At 40.5% G+C, this 20,940-nt stretch overlaps 1 protein-coding gene and 1 long non-coding RNA gene across 2 annotated transcripts in view; one reads left to right on the top strand and one right to left on the bottom strand.

The window, feature by feature from the left end:
- fusl (fuseless) overlaps nucleotides 1-20,940 on the bottom strand; it is a 526,426-nt gene that overhangs the window by 427,170 nt on the left and 78,316 nt on the right. The window lies entirely within an intron of this gene.
- On the top strand, nucleotides 8,104-8,840 carry LOC137502205 (uncharacterized). The gene is made up of 2 exons (XR_011018717.1): nucleotides 8,104-8,348; nucleotides 8,466-8,840. It is a non-coding gene; the product is annotated as an uncharacterized lncRNA (long non-coding RNA).

The raw sequence follows: 20,940 nt of genomic DNA, 5'->3' as shown, positions 1-20,940 counted from the left end.
ACTGCATTATCAATCACGACGGGGATTTGAGTTGAGCAGATCCCCTGCCCTACTGCTGCATCAATCACAACGATGGGTTCTGTTGAGCTGATGCTCTAGCTTACTGGTGTTTCGATCACGACGGGCAGTCTAGGTCAGGAGATCCCTTAGCTTAGTTGTATATCAATCACGACGGGGAGTTTTGCTGTGCAGATGCCCTTGCCTAGTGCGCTACCATTGACGACGAGTAGTTTTGTTTTGGTGTGGTGGTGATTATTGTTTAAGAGGAAGTACAAATAGGCAACCATCCCGTATGTAAAACTGATGAGAGACAAAAATTGGAAAGGACCCGACGCTTCGAAAATTAGGGTATCGTTTAAAGAACGGCAAGGGGCCACGAGGAGCGTTGAAATGAAAGCATCCGTAGCCCTCAAGTGCTCTAGTACCGTCGGGCTCGAAAGAACAAGAGTTGACCAACGAACGTCGGATAGGATGGATGAAAGTGACTGGCGTGAAATTAGTAAGTGTTGTGGTGGTGATAATTATTGCTTAAAGAGGAAGTACAACTGGGCAACGCACGCTCGTAACTTAAGGATGGTGGTGGTGATTATTGTTTTAAAAGGAAGTACAACTGGGCAACCATTCTCTATATAACACTAATCAGAGAGAAAAATGGAAGGGACACGACACTTCGAAAAATTAAGATATCGGCCAAAGGAAGACAAGGGAAACGAAAGGGCGTGAAAATGAAGGACTCCCTAGCCCTCGCAAACCTAATAGCGTCGGGTTCGGAAAAGAACAAGAGTTGACCAAAAGAGGTCAGATAGGATAGATGAAAATGAGGAGCCTGGCACAAGTAAGTGGAAGCAATGCCAGGAATCAGTTAAGGGGCCCGTGGTCGCCATCCCACGCTCCAAAGTTCAGAGCCCCTGGGGCCACTATGAGTGAGAACGTGGAGTTTTCTGTAGCAGATCCCCTGGCCTACTGCTGTATCAATGACCATGCGTTTTCCTTGAGCAGACGCATTGGAGTAGTGCTGTATGAATGGCGCCGTGGAAGTTATGTTAGCAGAAATTCTAGCATACTGTTTTATCAATGGCGATGTCGTTATTTCTTGATGTGATATCCTAGTCTTGTTTTGTATCAATGACAAATGCATGCGTCTCGTTTGCTACTTGCAGCTTCTCTTGATTGGAATTTTTTTTTTTTTTTTTTGTAGAACTGTCTGCGTAGTGCCATTTTTATTTCTGAGAGTGGTGGTGGTGGTGGTGGTGATTATTGTTTTAAGAGGAAGTACAACTGGGCAACCATCCTCTATATAACACTAATCAGAGAGAAAAAATGGAAGGGGTCCGACACTTCGAGAAATGAAGATATCGGCCAAAGGAAGACAAGGGCCACGAAGGGCATGAAAATGAAAAACTCCCTAGGCGTCCATACGTAATACCGTCGGGGTCTGAAAAGAACAAGAGTTGACCAACGGAGGTCGGATAGGATAGATGAAAGTGAGGAGCCTGGCACAAGTAAGTGGAAGCAATGCCAGGATTCAGCTGAGGGCTCCGTGGTCGCCAACCCACGCTCCAAAGTTCAGAGCCCCTGGGGCCCCTTTTAGTCGCCTCTTACGACAGACAGGGGATACTGTGGGTGGTATTCTACCGCCCCCACCACAGGGGGATGAGAGTGGTGGTTATGATTATTGTTCTAGGAGGAAGTAGAGTTGAGCAACTATTTTCCAAAAACACTGAACAGACAGAAAATGGCAGGAATCCGACACTTCGAAAAATGAAGGTATCGGGCAAAGAAACAAGAGCCACGAAGGGCGTGATAATGAAAGACTCTACTCCTCTAATGCTCTAATACCGTCGGGATCGAAAAAAAAAACAAGACCTGAGCAAGGGAGGTGGTGGTGGTGGTGATTATTGTTTTAAGAGCTAGTACAACTGGGCAACCATCCTCTATATAACACTAATCAGAGGGGAAAATGGAAAGGATGCGACACTTCGAAAAATGAAGATATCGGCCAAAGTAAGACAAGGGCCACGAAGGCCGTGAAAATGAAAGACTCCCTAGTCCTCACAAACCTAATAACGTCGGAGTCGGAAAAGAACAAGAGTTGACCAAGAGAGGTCGGATAGGACAGATGAAAGTGGGGAGCCCGTCACAAGTAAGTGGAAGCAATGCCAGGACTCAGCTGAGGGCTCCGTGGTCGCCAACCCACGCTACAAAGTTCAGAGCCTCTGAGGCCCCTTTTAGTCGCCTTTTATGACAGGCAGGGGATACCGTGGGTGTTATTCTACCGCCCCCAGCCACAGGGGGATGAGCAAGGGAGGTCGAATAGGATAGGTGAACGTGAGAACTCTAGTGCAAGTAACTGGAAACAAAGCCAGGACTCAGCTAAGGGTCCCGTAGTCTCAAGCCCACGCTCCTTTTTTCAGAGCCCATGGGACTTTCTTTCTGAGATAGTCAACGTTTAATTAGTTATTTTGGGTGAAGGCTGGCGAGATTTTACCCTAAGACAGTAATATTAAAGCTTTGGTTATGCATACTAAAGTAAATGTTCGTAAACCACGTTCTTGACAAAAGCCACGCCATCCAAAACACGATCAGAAGGAACAAGTACTCTGATGTGGGACGGAGATCGAACCCGGCTCAGAGCCACATACAGTTGGCCATGACTAAAGACATCAGTGCGGAGGTCGACTCCAACAAACTCAATAGTTTGTCCCTGGCTTTTATGGATAGACATGGCATAACAGACTTGAAGGGGAAATTGTCTCCTGCACATATGGATGGTGCGATGTAAGGAGAACTTGAACATTATTCTTGGTATACCCAGACGTTCATCTAACCCTGGTCTACGAACCACTATAAGTCTAGGTGAGATTGATAAAACAATAACTTTTGTACCATTCACAAGGTGATCAGAAAAATTTAAATTCCTAGTTATAATACAAACTGCTCCGACTTTTAGAGCCAAATCGTGATTAGGGACTCCCTTGCACTGAGCTTGATGAAGCACATCTTGATCCACAAGGTTATGTGCAGAATCCTTAACTTGATCTTCTAGCCAATCAGAGCTGTACAAATGAAAAAGGTCGCCTTCCAAAGATTGCAGAATGGCAGAGTTTATTTCATGTACATTGGCGTTGATTGTGCATAGAACGGCACGTTTGGAAGCATTGTCTGGGTTGGAAAGTATATCATGTGGGTATACTTCCTCTAACAGTTCTTTCAAAGAATCTGTGAACGGAACTCCATGTAAAGGTATTAATGTTTGTTGTTCTCTCCCCTTACCAATGATGACATGCTCTACTTCGTTGTTGCCAACTGTAAGAAGGAATTTTGAGTAACGTTCTTCCCCTTTAATTCTTTGAGGTATCGTTAGTTGGAATTTTTTCATTTCTCCCCAGAGTCTTGAAGATTTGAGCGAGACGTTTGTTACATCAGAAGGTGATTTCGCGTCTGATACAACAGGAGCACATTGTCGAAAATCTCCAGAAAAAATTATGACCTTACCACCAAAAGCACTGTCGTTCCTCATTAGGTCTCTCAGAGATCTGTCGAGTATTTCAAGAAGGAACCTGTTTGCCATGGACACTTCATCAAAAATGATTAAGGCTGCCTCTCGAATAAGGTCAGCTCTTTGGGATCCATTAGTGAGAGACCAATATCCAGAACCATCACCCACATCAAGGGGGAGACGAAACATGCTGTGTGCAGTAGTTCCGCCGTCAAAGTTGAGGGCAGCTATTCCAGAACTTGCTACACATAAGACGACTTTGCCCTGTGAGCGGAAAAGAGCTATCACTACTTTCAAAATCAATGTTTTCCCATAACCACCAGGGCCATCGAGATACAGCATTTTCGAGCCAGTCAAATTGGCGGATGTTGAAAGTGTTTCGATATAGCCGAGAAAGTGTGTTTGTTCCTCTGAAAGCTTTGGCAGCCATTCTTCTAAGAAGCATTTGAGAGAGCCTACATTGTATTGGAACCTTTCCCTGCCAAGCTCAGTAGTTGTGTCTTCTACAACTGGCAGTCCTTGTTCATAAAGATTTGAGCCGTGGCGTCGAAGTAAACGATCGATTTCGAGAAGTGCCAATTTGAAAGCCTTGTCTGGATCATCAGATGTAACATGAAGGAAGTCTTCTGCCAGCTTATTCTTAAAGTCTTCCCACAACAAGACTGCCGGTGCCCCAATATTACACAGAAGAACAAAAAATGATCGTAAAGATCTACCAAGCATGAACTGGGATGCCTCTGCAAGCGTAAGTATGTACTCCTGTTCATCGTTGACAAGGCCGAGGTTACGAGCTGCTTGCTGAAGAGAAGTGCAGTGAACACCGCCCCGTGTAATCAAATCTTGATAGCCACGACAGGGGAAAGAATTCAAGAGCATTCTAAGGTAAAATTGCTCCCCTCGCTGAGGAGCCACCCAAAACATTCGAGCTACGGATTTACCTCTCTGGCGCTTTGTAATGAAGTGTCGGCCATCAGGATGTTCAATGACAGGAACTTTTAATGATTTGGGGCGAGTTGCGTGGAGAATATAATTTTCGTAAAATTGTATATATGTCAAATTTTCAAGTTCTTGAATCTGAGGTCTAGAAAAGTAAACAATCAAAAGAGATGAACTGCGATGTATTGCTTGCTCTTCTTCACCAGGTCGAAAGTAAACAGAGTGCTTTCCCTCTAAGTGTACAGGAAGACATGTAACCGAGGGTTCGCTCTCCGTGAGATTAAACTCAAGAACACGCCATACTGCATCGCTTGAACCAATATATCGTTTGGATACATACTCTTCCACTTCGTTAACCAAATCTGAATCACTGACAATGGCCACATTGGCTAAAGGACTACCCTTGGTGATGTACTTAAAAAGGTATTTTACCACCGCTCTTTGTGAAGCAAGCTCCAAATTAATATGGCACTCGTATTTGAGCAATAATGCTGCGTTATAAGGGACTACCCAAGTATCGTCAATTTCAACAGGTCTGCCACGATATGCAATATGTGCCTTGTTGTTAGCATTCCGTTTGTAGTTAACAAATCCATTGTTGTCAACGTACGTCGTCTCTGAGGAAGGTTTGGGGAAGAACTTTGTACACTTATGAAGTGTTTCGTCCCAACAGGGAAGATTAGTGCGATGATGGGGTCCACATGGTCCGTGGATCATGTTAGCGATGACGAGTTCACGTAGTTTACCTCCAGCTTCCTCTATATCTGGGATATCTGCTCTGATGAACTTGTCAATGTCAGCAGCTTGTACAGGAATGAGTTCTTGTTTCTCTATTCGAAAACAAACGTGCGCGTGTGGCAAACCTCGCTTTTGAAATTCAATTACATAAATTATATATGCCGGTTCACCGAAGAAAGACCCTGAACGAAGGTCACGAAGAAGTTCCAGTAGTTTACAATGAAACACCCTAGCACATACATCAGGTTGATTTTTGGATCCAGGTGTCTTGGACATTCTTATTTCAGTCCATTGTGCATTGGTCGTAATGGTTAAAAAGTAAGTGGGGCCACCCAACCGGTTTACCAAGGCGATTGCGTTGAGGTACTTAACTTTCATGTACCTTTCTCCGCCAGTAAAGGTGCTTGGCAAATAAATCCTTCCAGGAACAACGCCGCCCTCGCCTTGAACAGTCTCATCATTGTGAATATCATTGGTGACCTGGCGTTGCTCATGGCTAGGGACTGCTCGTTCAGCTTGAACACGCTCTGTATGGTTAGTTTTCTTGACATACCTGACATCGGAAACAACAGACTGTACTTCCTCAAAGGGAGCTATTCTTAAGGAGCTGCTATTACCCTTACGTTGTGATAAATGTACATAACGCAATCGTTCTTCTTCAATGCGTGCATACATGTCAATTAACCACGTTTCGGAAAGTCTGTCGAATTGACGAAACCGTGAATCAGACAACAGTAAACATCTTACGTAATTCAACTGGGAAATTTTTTTACTGTTGTTGTCAAGGCGTCCAATGTGCCAGCCGGGCGTACCATGTGGACAGAGCAGGGGATATTGGAAAGTCTCGTACAGTGGATGGAAAATGTCTACTGTGTGAGGCTTTCCTTCACCGATCTTCCAAATAGCGATTTTTCTGGGGTAGTAGGTCTCCTTGTCAGTACTCAGAAGAGCAGCAACCTCATATCCCAACGGACGATCTCCAATATTTGGTCCATGAGTGCGCCTTGTAGTATTTTCAAATACTAAATGGGCATCTTCCGATGGCTCGTTGTACAGCTGTTTGAAGAGGTGAATGTAAGGGTTGTTGGCGAGCAAGAAATCTGAGAATGTCTTGACAACTGTAGAGTTAAGGTTTTGTTGTTCAGCCCACTTATTTCTAGCTTCTCCGTCGTCAATGTAAAATGAGAATGGATTATTGTAGGGTCCTCTATATGAAAGATCGTAGACACAATGATATAGCTTACCTAATATTTTGACGAAGCTTATTCCATTTCTAGGGTGTTGCCATCCACCTGGAATAACGAGGGCACTGAAGGCAAATGTTTCGTTGTAAATACGGGGCCGAGATCTGAAGTCGGGGTGTTGATATATTTCGAGATCAATAGGAGGGAGGTCTAAAATATTATAGGCACCTTCTCCACAACACCACTTTTTTCTGCCTCTCTCTTCTTCAAAGAGTGGGGCCCGGCAACTTGAGCATTTGAAACAATCAGGGCGTAAAAGCGAACTTGTTTTCAGACGGTAAGGTGAAATTAAATTTAACTGTTCACCACTGTAGACGGCGATCAAACCGTGTTTTCTTAAATTACCAGGAAGGTGACGGGAACGCTTGCTATCACGATGACACTGTTCGAAACGCCTGATGGAATCTCTATTGACTTCGGGATGTACTTGGGAATATCGCTGGGCCGCCTCCCTATGGACTTCAGGATGTACTTCCGTGTATCGCTGGACCGCCTCCCTATGGACTTCAGGATGTACTTGGGAATATCGCCGCACCGCCTCCCGATTGACTTCAGGATGTACTTGGGAATATCGCCGGACCGCCTCCCTATTGACTTCAGGATGTACTTGGGAATATCGCTGGACTGCCTCCCTATGGACTTCAGGATGTAATTTGGAATATCGTTGGACCGCCTCCCTATTGACTTCAGGATGTAATTGGGAATATCGCTGGACCGCCTCCCTATGGACTTCAGGTTTTTTCTGACTATAACGCCTAACGGCTTCTCGATGCTGCTCTTGAGTAGTAGAGAGTAACTTCTTTGGTCGACCCCTTTTTCTGGATTTTTTGCGGCCGCAGAGCTTTTTGTTAGGCACTTTGTTGTCATCATTGTCGGATGTAAGGATCACGTTAGTTGAATATTCATCATTTGAAAGAACAGGAAACGGGGATATTTGTCGAGTGTTCAATATGTGCAGCAGATGCTCAGGGAACTTTAAACAATTGTAGCGCTCATCACATGGATTCCTTTCGTGAGCAAGTGATACAGCAAAAGCGATTGAAAAGAAACCACAATCAGTATTATTAAACTGTTGTTGTACATCTTCAAATACAACTTCTATGCTCGGGAAAAGCTTTCTTAAATACTGAGCCTGTATCGGAGATAGAGTGCGCGTATTCAGACTGTCGTAGATGTGAATGATACTGCCATCATAGTAAGCACAAATGTAGTGTGAAACAATGTCAGGAATATCGCTAGAGATGTCGGCAGGGATTATTTGGATATGTCTCCGGTCAAGAGGAAGAGGTGACAAAGAATCAATTGCACCTAGAGTAAATAGGCTAAGGGGACGGAATTCAGAGTTAGCAGCCAATACATCATTGAAGAAGTTGATACTGTCTGCAGTCAGTTGTACTCCAGGACGAATATCAAGCAGAGTTTGTCGCAGAAGTAAACGTGTAGCTTCAGTGTATGAAAACCACTCACCCATAGTTGAGAAATATCTTGTAATATTAGTAAATAATTGAAATTTCAATTAAATTACCGGAAGAATAAACCAAGTAAGAATGCACACCGAGATACGACTAAAGAATCACAACAACAGGCTGTACTTCAGTCCCATGCCTCTTGGAAGCGCTGCAAGGGAGATAGTCGCTTCTTGATTGGCTGACTTGGCATCATGGCGTATGCTCATAATCACAGTAATCAAATGTTAAATAGTGAAGGAGTTGTATACGTTTTTATACTATATTCAATAATAATTATGAGAAGAAGTTGCGAGGAAGAAAGGGCCTGTTAAAGTTATGGACACGCTTAATGTCAAAGTTTTGTTATATGTTTGAGTTCTGTAGTTTCGTAATTTCATAGTAAGCAAGTGCTACGTGTACATAAGTCGGAACATAAACTTTGTGAGATGTTATTTTCTGCCAAAAATGCTGAGCACAGCGAAGGTAAGTTATGGAAATATACGTGTAAATAGTGCATTAATTTATATTTTTTCATTACTTCCATTTCATTTGTTGTCACTTGTGAAACGTTGTTTTCAAATATTATGATCTTTATTCCAGAGAGGTTAAAATGCTCCTGCAACTTTCTAGCATGTACAAGTGGCTATTATGTCTGTATGACTGGTAACCTCAACATCAAGAATAAGCATCTTTTTATGAATGTCCTAACGAAACCAGGAAGGATACTCTGCAGCAGTGGAAGCGAGTGTGTCTTGTGAGCGATGGTGTAAACTGTACCCTACCAGGTGTTATGTTAGGGAAAATAGTTTCCTCGAGAAGGTCTTCATTAACCACGCTAGACACCGATTGATTTATGATGTTCCCCAACATTTGGAACTTTTCCACTATAATCCCTGTAATTTAGTGATACCTGTGTCAAGTAATAAAATTGCAGAGAATATAAGTGTAAATTAAATTTCAACAACTTCACAAACATGATTCGTATTTCGTAATCCATATCTTTCAGTAATAAGTGATGTTGAGGAGATTGAAGTTAAAGAAAGCACACACTCTGCTATGGATGAAGGTGGGTATCAATTTTTGACATCAGTAAATTATTTAACAGTGCTCAGGCAATGGCAACAAAGTTCCCTCTGCTATGCAGTGGAATGTTGAAGGCAACGTTATGGCACTTTACATTTATAAACGTCGTCCAAATTTATTTCATTATCCGGGTATGCATGTCAGGCTTCTCAAGCCCTTGCTATCTTGAATCCTGGTAGGCCCTACCTTTTGTCTCTGGTATTTATCAATCCATACTTGAAGTACTTACAGTAGAGGTTTCTGAAATGTCTGAGAAAAAAACTCTGCCCTCCTATTTCAATGAAACGTCACCCCCCAAAGACGTTATATTATGAGGCTAATAAACAATGTATACTGTATGTCGGTGTGAGGTCACATGTTACAGCAAATCACGCATTCCTTGTCATGATAAGACGGATTCACATAACTTGTAAGCAAACAACAGCTTATTATTTTATCACAAATTCATTACGGTAAGTAGTGTAGCGTTAAAAGACCTGATTGTGTTTATTTTAACTGAATTACAGCATCTTGGGGTTGAAAGTTGTTTGCACAGTTACAGGTAGTGACCAAGGCTTGACACATCAGAAAGCATTGAGAAATCTTTGTCAAGGTAGTTTAGTTAGGCCTAGACCCAGTGCATTCCATTTTCTTGTAGGCTATACGGTAGTGAGCCAACTGCTGTCATATTTGATGTTCCCCATCTTCAGAAAAGTACCAGAAATGCTTTAAATGAAAATAAGATTCTGCTGCATCACATGGAGGTAAAATTGGAATACATTGACATGGTATGTATTTGCCCTTCAAGATGATGAGTACGTTAAACGGTGAGTGTGATGATTGTTTTCCCCTTACCAATTTATGTCAGTTCTTAGAGAGTGCTGATGCTGACAATCAAGCAGTAAGTGGAACTTGCTCTGTTGATTCCGAAGACATAAATTACTGTCTAAGTCAGACCATTGGATCTCACTTGAACTGTTGGAAGATAATAAAGCAGAGACATATGTAGCAGGATATATTTTTATAGTTTTATGTGTTAATAATGGGTAAGATATGTTCAACAGAAATCTGTATTACCCTAACTTGATTGAAATCCTTTTATTTACATCATCAAGTAACTTCCAGTATGCCAGCAAAGAACTAAAAGATTTTCTCCTTGATATTCATGATCAATTTTATATATTTGTGGTCAACTATGTTCATACAGCAACATTAGAAGATAGTTTTAAAGTTGTCTTCTCTGGGCCAGATTACTACTATTGCAGTAAGCATTGACTTGAAAATTTAATTTTGCAAGAGGCTATTCCGTTCTCATTTACAAGTGTGTAAAATATTAGGCCTAAACCAATTTGGTCAAGATAAATTATTCAGATGGGCATGAAAAGAAAGGTAAAATAAATTTAATTTCTTTTTAACCACACCTTTTTGATATAATTCATTTTCAGGTTAGTTGTATGCAGGCCTAGGAATTTGGAATGTTTCTTGTAAGTTATGGATTGTATGACTGCTTGTAGTTTTTGCTGATGCACGAACCACGGGCAGCAGTTAAGTGGCCTAGCAAGTGGTCTTGAGAGTAGGGATACCAATTGCTATGGAAGAGGAATAGACATCTCGGAAATAGTCTGAGTCATGTGTCGTTGTGCTCAGGTGGCTGGGACAATACTATTCAACGTTGGTCCCATTACCCATTAGAGTGAAGCATTTTCACTCAGTGGGACAATGTGTAATACTTCACAGAATTTTACCTAGGATCATTCAGGATATGAAAAGAGGATGGGTAACATACAGGTAGGCTATTCTATGCAATAGTAGAAACAGCAAGGGGGATGGCTTGGGACAGCTATATGTAAAAACTGATGTGTTCAATGGCAGGAGGGTATTCAGATCAAGGAAATAAAGACTAAGTTATGAATGAACTCTATGTATGACCTGGCTTCGGTTATGAGGTGATGTAAGATTAATGGATGAAAATGTTTCCTAGGAAAATGATAGACTCTGTCATGAAGGGTAAGAGAATTAGGGTGAAGACTGAGTTTTCAGCAATTTAAAGGTGAGCTGTAGAACTAAACTGACAAACTCACTCACTCACTCACTCACTCACTGGCATACCCAGTTGAGTGAGAAAGTGAATATTTGATACTGATAGCAATTAGCTTGTAAGCTAAGAAAAAATTCCAAAAATGTACATTTTTAGCCCTTCCACCTGAAACAAAATGACTGATGCAAACTGCCATGTGCAGTAGAAAATTGAAGGTTGATATGGTTATGTTTGTATTTCTCACACAGAATACACAAAGCTCCCCATTTGAAAGTAACTTGCAGTATGCCAGCGAAGAACTCAAAAGTTTTTCCCTTTGATACCTATTCATGATCAATTTTATATAATATTTGTGGACATCTAAGTTCATACAGCAACATTAAAAGATAGTTTTAAATTTTTTCTTCTCTAGGCCAGATTACTACTATTGCAGTAAGCATTGTCTTGAAAATTTAATTTTGCAAGAGGCTATTCCCCTTCTCATTTACAAGTGTGTAAAATATTAGGCCTAAACCAATGTGGTCAAGATAAATTATTCAGATGGGCATGAAAAAAAAGGTAAAATAAATTAAATTTCTTTTTAACCACACCTTTTTGATATAATTAATTTTCAAGTTAGTTGTATGCAGGCCTAGGAATTTGTATTGTTTCTTGTAAGTTATGGATTGTATGACTGCTTGTAGTTTTTGCTGATGCACGAACCACGGGCAGCAGTTAAGTGGCCTAACAAGTGGTCCTGAGAGTAGGGATACCAATTGCTATGGAAGAGGAATAGACATCTTGGACATATTCTGAGTCATGTGTCGTTGTGCTCAGGTGGCTGGGACAATACAAAATTCAACGTTGGTCCCATTACCCATTACAGTGAAGCACATTTTTACCTCTTCCATCTGAAACAAAATGACTGATGCATACCGGTACTGCCATGTGCAGTAGAAAATTGAAGGTTGATATGGTTATGTTTGTATTTCTCCCACAGAATACCCAAAGCTCCCCATTTGAAAGTAACTTGGAGTATGCCAGCAAAGAACTCAAAGTTTTTCTCTTTGATATTCATGATCAATTTTATATAATATTTGTGGAAAACTATGTTCATACAGCAACATTAAGAGAGAGTTTTAAATTTGTCTTCTCTACGCCAGACTACTACTATGGTAAGAGCTGTAGAACTAAACTGACAAACTTACTCACTGGCATACCCACTTCCAGATGAGTGAGAAACTTGAAATTTAGTAGTGATAGCAATTAGCCTGTATCTTAATGAAAAATTCCAAAATATACATTTTTATCCACTCCAACAAAAACAAAATGACTGAGGCATACTGCCATGTGCGCTAGAAGATTGAAGGTTGATAAGGTTATGTTTGTATTTCTCTCACAGAATACCCAAAGCTCCTCATTCAAAACCGTAGGCATGGTGTCAAAGAATGCAACGTTGTGGTCGTGTTCCCAGTGGCAAAGTTTATTTTCCAGATTATAGGTTTCCAAACGGAACCGAGTGAGCTGGCCGTGCGGTTAGGGTCGCGTAGCTGTGTACTTGCATTCGGGAGATTGTGGGTTTGAATCCCACTGTACCGGGCAAGCTGGCCGTGCGGTTAGATGCGCGCGGCTGTGAGCTTGCCTCCGGAAGATAGTGGATTTGAATCCCACTGTCGGCAGATCTGAAGATAGTTTTCCGTGGTTTCCTATTTTCACACAAGGCAATTGCTGGGGCTGTACCTTAATAAAGGGCACGGACGCATTGGCGAATTACAAGTTCCTAGCTCATCTGGAAGGGTGTAAACCGAAAATTGAGTCCGATAATTTTATTGGGTGGAGGGGGGGCTAAATATCAAAAGTTTCAGCTTTCTGGATTTTATTCCTAAGATTGCAGCCTAATAGCTATCAGATTACCGAATTTCAAGTTCCTAGCTCATCTGGAAGCTTCTAACACGAAATTTCACTGCGCTATTGTGAATGGGGGGCTAAATAAGAAATATTTGAACGCTTTGGAATTTGTCCTGGGGTTACAGCCTAATAGCTATAATATTGCCAAATTTTAACTTCGTAGCTCATCTGGAAGACTGAGTTTTCAGCAATTTAAAGGTGAGCTGTAGAACTAAACTGACAAACTCACTCACTCACTCACTCACTCACTGGCATACCCAGTGGAGTGAGAAAGTGAATATTTGATAGTGATAGCAATTAGCTTGTAAGCTAAGAAAAAATTCCAAAAATGTACATTTTTAGCCCTTCCACCTGAAACAAAATGACTGATGCAAACTGCCATGTGCAGTAGAAAATTGAAGGTTGATATGGTTATGTTTGTATTTCTCCCACAGAATTCCCAAAGCTCCCCATTTGAAAGTAACTTGCAGTATGCCAGCGAAGAACTCAAAGTTTTCCCCTTTGATACCTATTCACGATCAATTTTATATAATATTTGTGGACATGTAAGTTCATACAGAAACATTAAAAGATAGTTTTAAATTTTTTCTTCTCTAGGCCAGATTACTACTATTGCAGTAAGCATTGTCTTGAAAATTTAATTTTGCAATAGGCTATTCCCCTTCTCATTTACAAGTGTGTGAAATATTAGGCCTAAACCAATTTGGTCAAAATAAATTATTCAGATGGGCATGAAAAAAAGGTGAAGTAAATTTAGTTTCTTTTTAACCACACCTTTTTGATATAATTCATTATCTAGTTGTATGCAGGCCTAGGAATTTGGAATGTTTCTTGTAAGTTATGGATTGTATGACTGCTTGTAGTTTTTGCTGATGCACGAACCACGGGCAGCAGTTAAGTGGCCTACCAAGTGGTTCTGGGAGTAGGGATACCAATTGCTATGGAAGAGGAATAGACATCTTGGACATATTCTGAGTCATGTGCTCGTTGTGCTCAGGTGGCTGGGACAATACAATTCAACGTTGGTCCCATTACCCATTACAGTGAAGCACATTTTTACCTCTTCCACCTGAAACAAAATGACTAATGCAAACTGCCATGTGCAGTAGAAAATTGAAGGTTGATGTGGTTATGTTTGTATTTCTCCCACAGAATACCCAAAGCTCCCCATTTGAAAGTAACTTGCAGTATGCCAACGAAGAACTCAAAGTTTTTCCCTTCGATACCTATTCATGATCAATTTTATATAATATTTGTGGACATCTAAGTTCATACAGCAACATTAAAAGATAGTTTTAAATTAGGATATATTTTTAAAGTTTTATGTGTTAAAAATGGGTAAGATATGTTCAACAGAAATCTGTACTACCCTAACTTGGTTGAAATCCTTTTATTTACATCATCAAGTAACTTCCAGTATGGCAGCAAAGAACTAAAAGATTTTCTCCTTGATATTCATGATCAATTTTATATATTTGTGGTCAACTATGTTTATACAGCAATATTAGAAGATAGTTTTAAAGATGTCTCCTCTGAGCCAGATTACTACTATTGCAGTAAGCATTGTCTTGAAAATTTAATTTTGCAAGAGACTATTCCCCTTCTCATTTACAAGTGTGTGAAATATTAGGCCTAAACCAATTTGGTCAAAATAAATTATTCAGATGGGCATGAAAAAAAGGTAAAATAAATTTAATTTCTTTTTAACCACACCTTTTTGATATAATTCATTTTCAGGTTAGTTGTATGCAGGCCTAGGAATTTGGAATGTTTCTTGTAAGTTATGGATTGTATGACTGCTTGTAGTTTTTGCTGATGCACGAACCATGGGCAGCAGTTAAGTGGCCTAGCAAGTGGTCCTGAGAGTAGGGATACCAATTGCTATGGAAGAGGAATAGACATCTCGGACATATTCTGAGTCATGTCCTCGTTGTGCTCAGGTGGCTGGGACAATACAATTCAACATTGGTCCTGTTACCCATTACAGTGAAGCATTTTTCACTCAGTGGGACAATGTGTAATACTTAACAGAATTTTACCTAGGATCATTCAGGATATGAAGAGAGGATGTGTAACATACAGGTAGGCTATTCTGTGCAATAGTAGGAACAGCAAGTGGGAATGGCAAGCGGGCATTCAGATCAAGGAAATAAAGACTTAAGTTATGAATGAACTCTATGTATGGCCTGGCTTCGGTTATGAGGTGATGTAAGATTAATGGATGAAAATGTTTCCTAGGAAAATGATAGACTCTGTCATGAAGGCTAAGAGAATTAGGGTGAAGACTGAGTTTTCAGCATTTGAAAGGTAAGAGCTGTAGAAGTAAACTGACAAACTCACTCACTCACTGGCATACCCAGTGAGTGAGAAAGTGAATATTTGATACTGATAGCAATTAGGTTGTAAGCTAAGAAAAAATTCCAAAAATGTACATTTTTAGCCCTTCCACCTGAAACAAAATGACTGATGCAAACTGCCATGTGCAGTAGAAAATTGAAGGTTGATATGGTTATGTTTGTATTTCTCCCACAGAATACACAAAGCTCCCCATTTGAAAGTAACTTGCAGTATGCCAGCGAAGAACTCAAAAGTTTTTCCCTTTGATACCTATTCATGATCAATTTTATATAATATTTGTGGACATCTAAGTTCATACAGCAACATTAAAAGATAGTTTTAAATTTTTTCTTCTCTAGGCCAGATTACTACTATTGCAGTAAGCATTGTCTTGAAAATTTAATTTTGCAAGAGGCTATTCCCCTTCTCATTTACAAGTGTGTAAAGTATTAGGCCTATACCAATGTGGTCAAGATAAATTATTCAGATGGGCATGAAAAAAAAAGGTAAAATAAATTAAATTTCTTTTTAACCACACCTTTTTGATATAATTAATTTTCAAGTTAGTTGTATGCAGGCCTAGGAATTTGGAATGTTTCTTGTAAGTTATGGATTGTATGACTGCTTGTAGTTTTTGCTGATGCACGAACCACGGGCAGCAGTTAAGTGGCCTAGCATGTGGTCCTGAGAGTAGGGATACCAATTGCTATGGAAGAGGAATAGACATCTTGGACATATTCTGAGTCATGTGTCGTTGTGCTCAGGTGGCTGGGACAATACAAAATTCAACGTTGGTCCCATTACCCATTACAGTGAAGCACATTTTTACCTCTTCCATCTGAAACAAAATGACTGATGCATACCGGTACTGCCATGTGCAGTAGAAAATTGAAGGTTGATATGGTTATGTTTGTATTTCTCCCACAGAATACCCAAAGCTCCCCATTTGAAAGTAACTTGGAGTATGCCAGCAAAGAACTCAAAGTTTTTCTCTTTGATATTCATGATCAATTTTATATAATATTTTTGGAAAACTATGTTCATACAGCAACATTAAGAGAGAGTTTTAAATTTGTCTTCTCTACGCCAGACTACTACTATGGTAAGAGCTGTAGAACTAAACTGACAAACTTACTCACTGGCATACCCACTTCCAGATGAGTGAGAAACTTGAAATTTAGTAGTGATAGCAATTAGCCTGTATCTTAATGAAAAATTCCAAAATATACATTTTTATCCACTCCAACAAAAACAAAATGACTGAGGCATACTGCCATGTGCGCTAGAAGATTGAAGGTTGATAAGGTTATGTTTGTATTTCTCTCACAGAATACCCAAAGCTCCTCATTCAAAACCGTAGGCATGGTGTCAAAGAATGCAACGTTGTGGTCGTGTTCCCAGTGGCAAAGTTTATTTTCCAGATTATAGGTTTCCAAACGGAACCGAGTGAGCTGGCCGTGCGGTTAGGGTCGCGTAGCTGTGTACTTGCATTCGGGAGATTGTGGGTTTGAATCCCACTGTACCGGGCAAGCTGGCCGTGCGGTTAGATGCGCGCGGCTGTGAGCTTGCCTCCGGAAGATAGTGGATTTGAATCCCACTGTCGGCAGATCTGAAGATAGTTTTCCGTGGTTTCCTATTTTCACACAAGGCAATTGCTGGGGCTGTACCTTAATAAAGGGCACGGACGCATTGGCGAATTACAAGTTCCTAGCTCATCTGGAAGGGTGTAAACCGAAAATTGAGTCCGATAATTTTATTGGGTGGAGGGGGGGCTAAATATCAAAAGTTTCAGCTTTCTGGATTTTTTTCCTAAGATTGCAGCCTAATAGCTATCAGATTACCGAATTTCAAGTTCCTAGCTCATCTGGAAGCTTCTAACACGAAATTTCACTGCGCTATTGTGAATGGGGGGAACGCTTTGGAATTTGTCCTGGGGTTACAGCCTAATAGCTATAATATTGCCAAATTTTAACTTCGTAGCTCATCTGGAAATCCTAAAATTTCTCCATGGCTTACACCCCAATATCTATCAGACTGCCGAATTTCAGCTTTCTAATTCATATGGAAGGGTGTAACACGAAATTTATGGCCGATATTTTGATTCGGAATTCGGGGGGGGGGGGGGGGCTAAATATAAAAAAATTGAACATTTGGAATTTTTCCTTCGGTTGTAGCTCCATAGCTATCAGATTACTGAACTTCATGTTCCCAGTTCATCTGGAAGGGTCTAACACGAAATTTGAGTCCGATACTTTGATTGGGCGGAAGGGGGGCAAAAAATTAAAAAATCAACTTTTTGGAAATTTCCGTGGGTTGCAGCCTAATATCCATCAGATTGCCGAATTTCAAGTTCCTAGCTGACTTGGAAGTGGGCAAACATTAATGTCAGTCAGTGAGTCAGTCAATTAGCCTTGTGGCTTTATATAATAGAGAAAGAGATAGCATAGATCCAGGCAATGTGCAGGCTACACAGTGCAGACTTCCATTTGGAAATTCATTGCGGCCAAACGGTAAGTCGTATCGAGGTAAGGATTTCACCATCAGACGTCCCATTTTGTCGCCTACAGTACTGTCTGGGGCATTTTCTCTTATCTCGCCTCTTTATACCATAGAAAGGGGTGAACGTTTCGATCCATATCAAATTTTTTCCGCAAAGCACCAGTTGAAAAATAATTTTGCCAACATAGCAGACAGCTACAGTCTTGAAACTTTAGAGGCAGGTTGACGATGAAACGGCCTAAAATTTTGATTATTTGAGTTTTTGCCGTATCTCAGCGGACTTCACCATAGATTGCTTAAGAATCATATGTTAGGCTGAAATTCAATAGTGTTTCCACATATACCCTCCGTTCCCCCATACTTGCAAGGCAGCTAGAATAACGAAAGTCGGTCTACGTATGGCCAATGGCGTTGCCAAGGAGCGTGCTGAATTTCGTTCATCTATCTATCTTACGAGTGTGTGAATCAGTAAAATAATTTTATGGAAATTTAGCAAAAATGACCAAAACCGGGAAATTGAAGCTCAATCTAAGGTAGAAGGAATCGAGATACGACAAAAAGTCATAGGACCAAAGTTGTAGATCTCTCCGTTTATTGATAACAATTACCGTTTAGCCACAAGAGAGCTCTAAACGAAAGCTTGCACCGTCATTAAATTTGGCTTAGCATTTCGAATTGTTTAGTGGATAAAATATTAAATATTTTAACTTATTGCAATTTCTACGTCGGTTACAGGCTAGGAGCTAGAACTTTTGCCAAATTTTAATTTTGTAGGGCACTGCATCACGGTGTCCGCCATTTTGTTTGGGGGAGGGGGCTAAAGTTAAAAATTTAAAATTTTTGGAAATTTTCCGTAGGTTACACGCTAATAGCTATCAGACTGCCGAATTTCAAGTTCCTAGCTCATCTGTCTGGAAGCTTCTAACACGAAATTTCAGTGCGCCATTGTGAATGGGGGGCTAAATAAGAAAAATTTGAGCGCTTTGGAATTTGTCCTAGGGGTACAGCCTAATAGCTATAATATTGCCAAATTTTAACTTCGTAGGTCATCTGGAATGTTCTAACCCGAGCGCTGGAATGTTCTAACCCGAAATTAAAGTCCGAAATTTGATTGGATGGTGGGGGGCAAATATGAAAAATTGGACGGTTTTAGAATATTTCCATGGCTTACACCCCAATATCTATCAGACTGCCGAATTTCAACTTTCTAATTCATATGGAAAGGTGTAACACGAAATTTGTGGCCGATATTTTGAATTGGGAGTTTGGGGGGGCCAAATATGAAAAATCTGAACATTTGGATTTTTTCCTTCAGTTGTATCTCCATAGCTATCAGATTACTGAACTTCATGTTCCCAGTTCATCTGGAGGAGTCTAACACGAAATCTGAGTCCGAAAACTTGATTGAGCAGAAGGGGGGCAAAAAGTTAAAAATTCAACTTTTTTGAATTTTTCCGTGGGTTGCAGCCTAATATCCATCAGATTGCCGAATTTCAAGTTCCTAGCTCGTCTGCAAGTGTGTAACACGAAATTTAATCACGATATTTTAATTGGGCGGAAGGGGGGCTAAATATGAAAAATTTCAACTTTTTTGAATTTTTCCGCGGGTTGCAGACTAATATCCATCAGATTGCCGAATTTCAAGTTCCTAGCTGACATGGAAGTGGGCAAACATTAATGTCAGTCAGTGAGTCAGTGAGTGAGTCAGTCAATTAGCCTTGTGGCTTTATATATATAAGACTCGCTTTCGCTCGTTGGGGGCTGCGCCCCCAAACCCCCAATTTCTCTATATTACAAGTGGTCTTATGGGAAATTACTGTGAGGAATGGGTACATCGTTACGGAAAACGGATTGTGCCACCAGACGGCCCATTTATTTGCGTATATTTTTGGTCCTCTAATATTTTCTCGTACCGTATATTCACGATTTATAGCAAAGATAGCGTTAAACGTTTGGACGTGGTGCAAATTACGTACGATTCTCACAAGATATGAAATATTTTCCTAACGTAAAGGGGAGTTATAGTCTTGAATCTTGGTAGGTTTATCGTGGTTGAAACGCTCTATATTTACGTTCTTTGATGTTCTGTCGTATCTGCATCGAGTTAGGGGAAGATTGGTGTAGAACCTTGGATTAGGAGTACAGTGTTTACGTATTACTTCCGTTTTCCATTTTTACAGGGTGCTAGAATCATGCATTTTGCTCACGTATGATCCACGAACGTTCCAACGAGCCTGCCATATTTCATGGTTCTGTCGGTCTTATAAGTGTGTAAAACAGTAACATTAATTAGGGAAAATGTAAAAAAATGGACGTCAAATCTGAAAAAGCAGCTCTATCCAAGTCATAAGGGATCAAGATACGACTAAAATTCCCGGGACCGAAGTTGTAGATCTCTTCATGATGGGATCCGAACGCCTGGTCGATTTGGCGGTAAGACTTACAGTTTAGCCACCAAAATCCTCGAAACGTTAGTTATCACCATCATGAAAACTGCTTCCAGATTTCGATAATTTCTGGAGATAAAAACGTTAAACAATGCAACTCTTTCGAATTTCTCCCTCGGTTGCAGGCCAAAGTTGTAACTGCGACAAATATTAATTTTCTTGCGCACGGCAACACATCGTCCACAATTTAGTTTAAAAGAAGGGAAATAAAACTAACAAAAATCAACATTTAGCCAGGCAATGTGCATGCTAAATAGTGCATGCTTTCATTTGGAAATTTATTGCGGGCAAACGGTGCGTCGTATCGTGGTACGGATTGCGGCGTTAGACGACCCGTTTAGTCTTCTACATTACTGTATTAGGCGCCTTCTCGTATCCCGCATATTTATACCATAGAAAGAGGTGAACGTTTCGACCCATGTCAAATTTCGTCCACTTTTCAAAAATTGAAAAATAATTTTGCCAACTTAGCAGACAGCTTCAGTCTTGAAACTTTGCAGGCAGGTTAACGATGAAAGGGCCTATATTTTGGTTATTGGAGGTTTTGCAGTATCTCAACGGGCTTCGCCATAAATTGCTTAAGAATCATAAATTAGGCTGAAATTTCAATAGTGTTTCCACATATACCCTCCGTTTTCCCATACTTTCAAGGCAGATAGAATAACGAAAGTCAGCCTACATATGACCAATGACGTTGCCAAGAAGCGTGCTGAATTTCGTTCATCTATCTATCTTATGAGTGTGTGCATCAGTGAAATCATTTATGGAAATTTAACAAAAATGATCAAAACCGGGGAAATGAAGC

The sequence above is a fragment of the Anabrus simplex genome, chromosome 9 (genome assembly GCF_040414725.1).
Source record: "Anabrus simplex isolate iqAnaSimp1 chromosome 9, ASM4041472v1, whole genome shotgun sequence".
Classification (NCBI taxonomy): Eukaryota; Metazoa; Arthropoda; class Insecta; order Orthoptera; family Tettigoniidae; genus Anabrus; species Anabrus simplex.
Note: the sequence above shows the minus strand (reverse complement) of the source record. Positions and strands in the feature narration are given on the sequence as shown.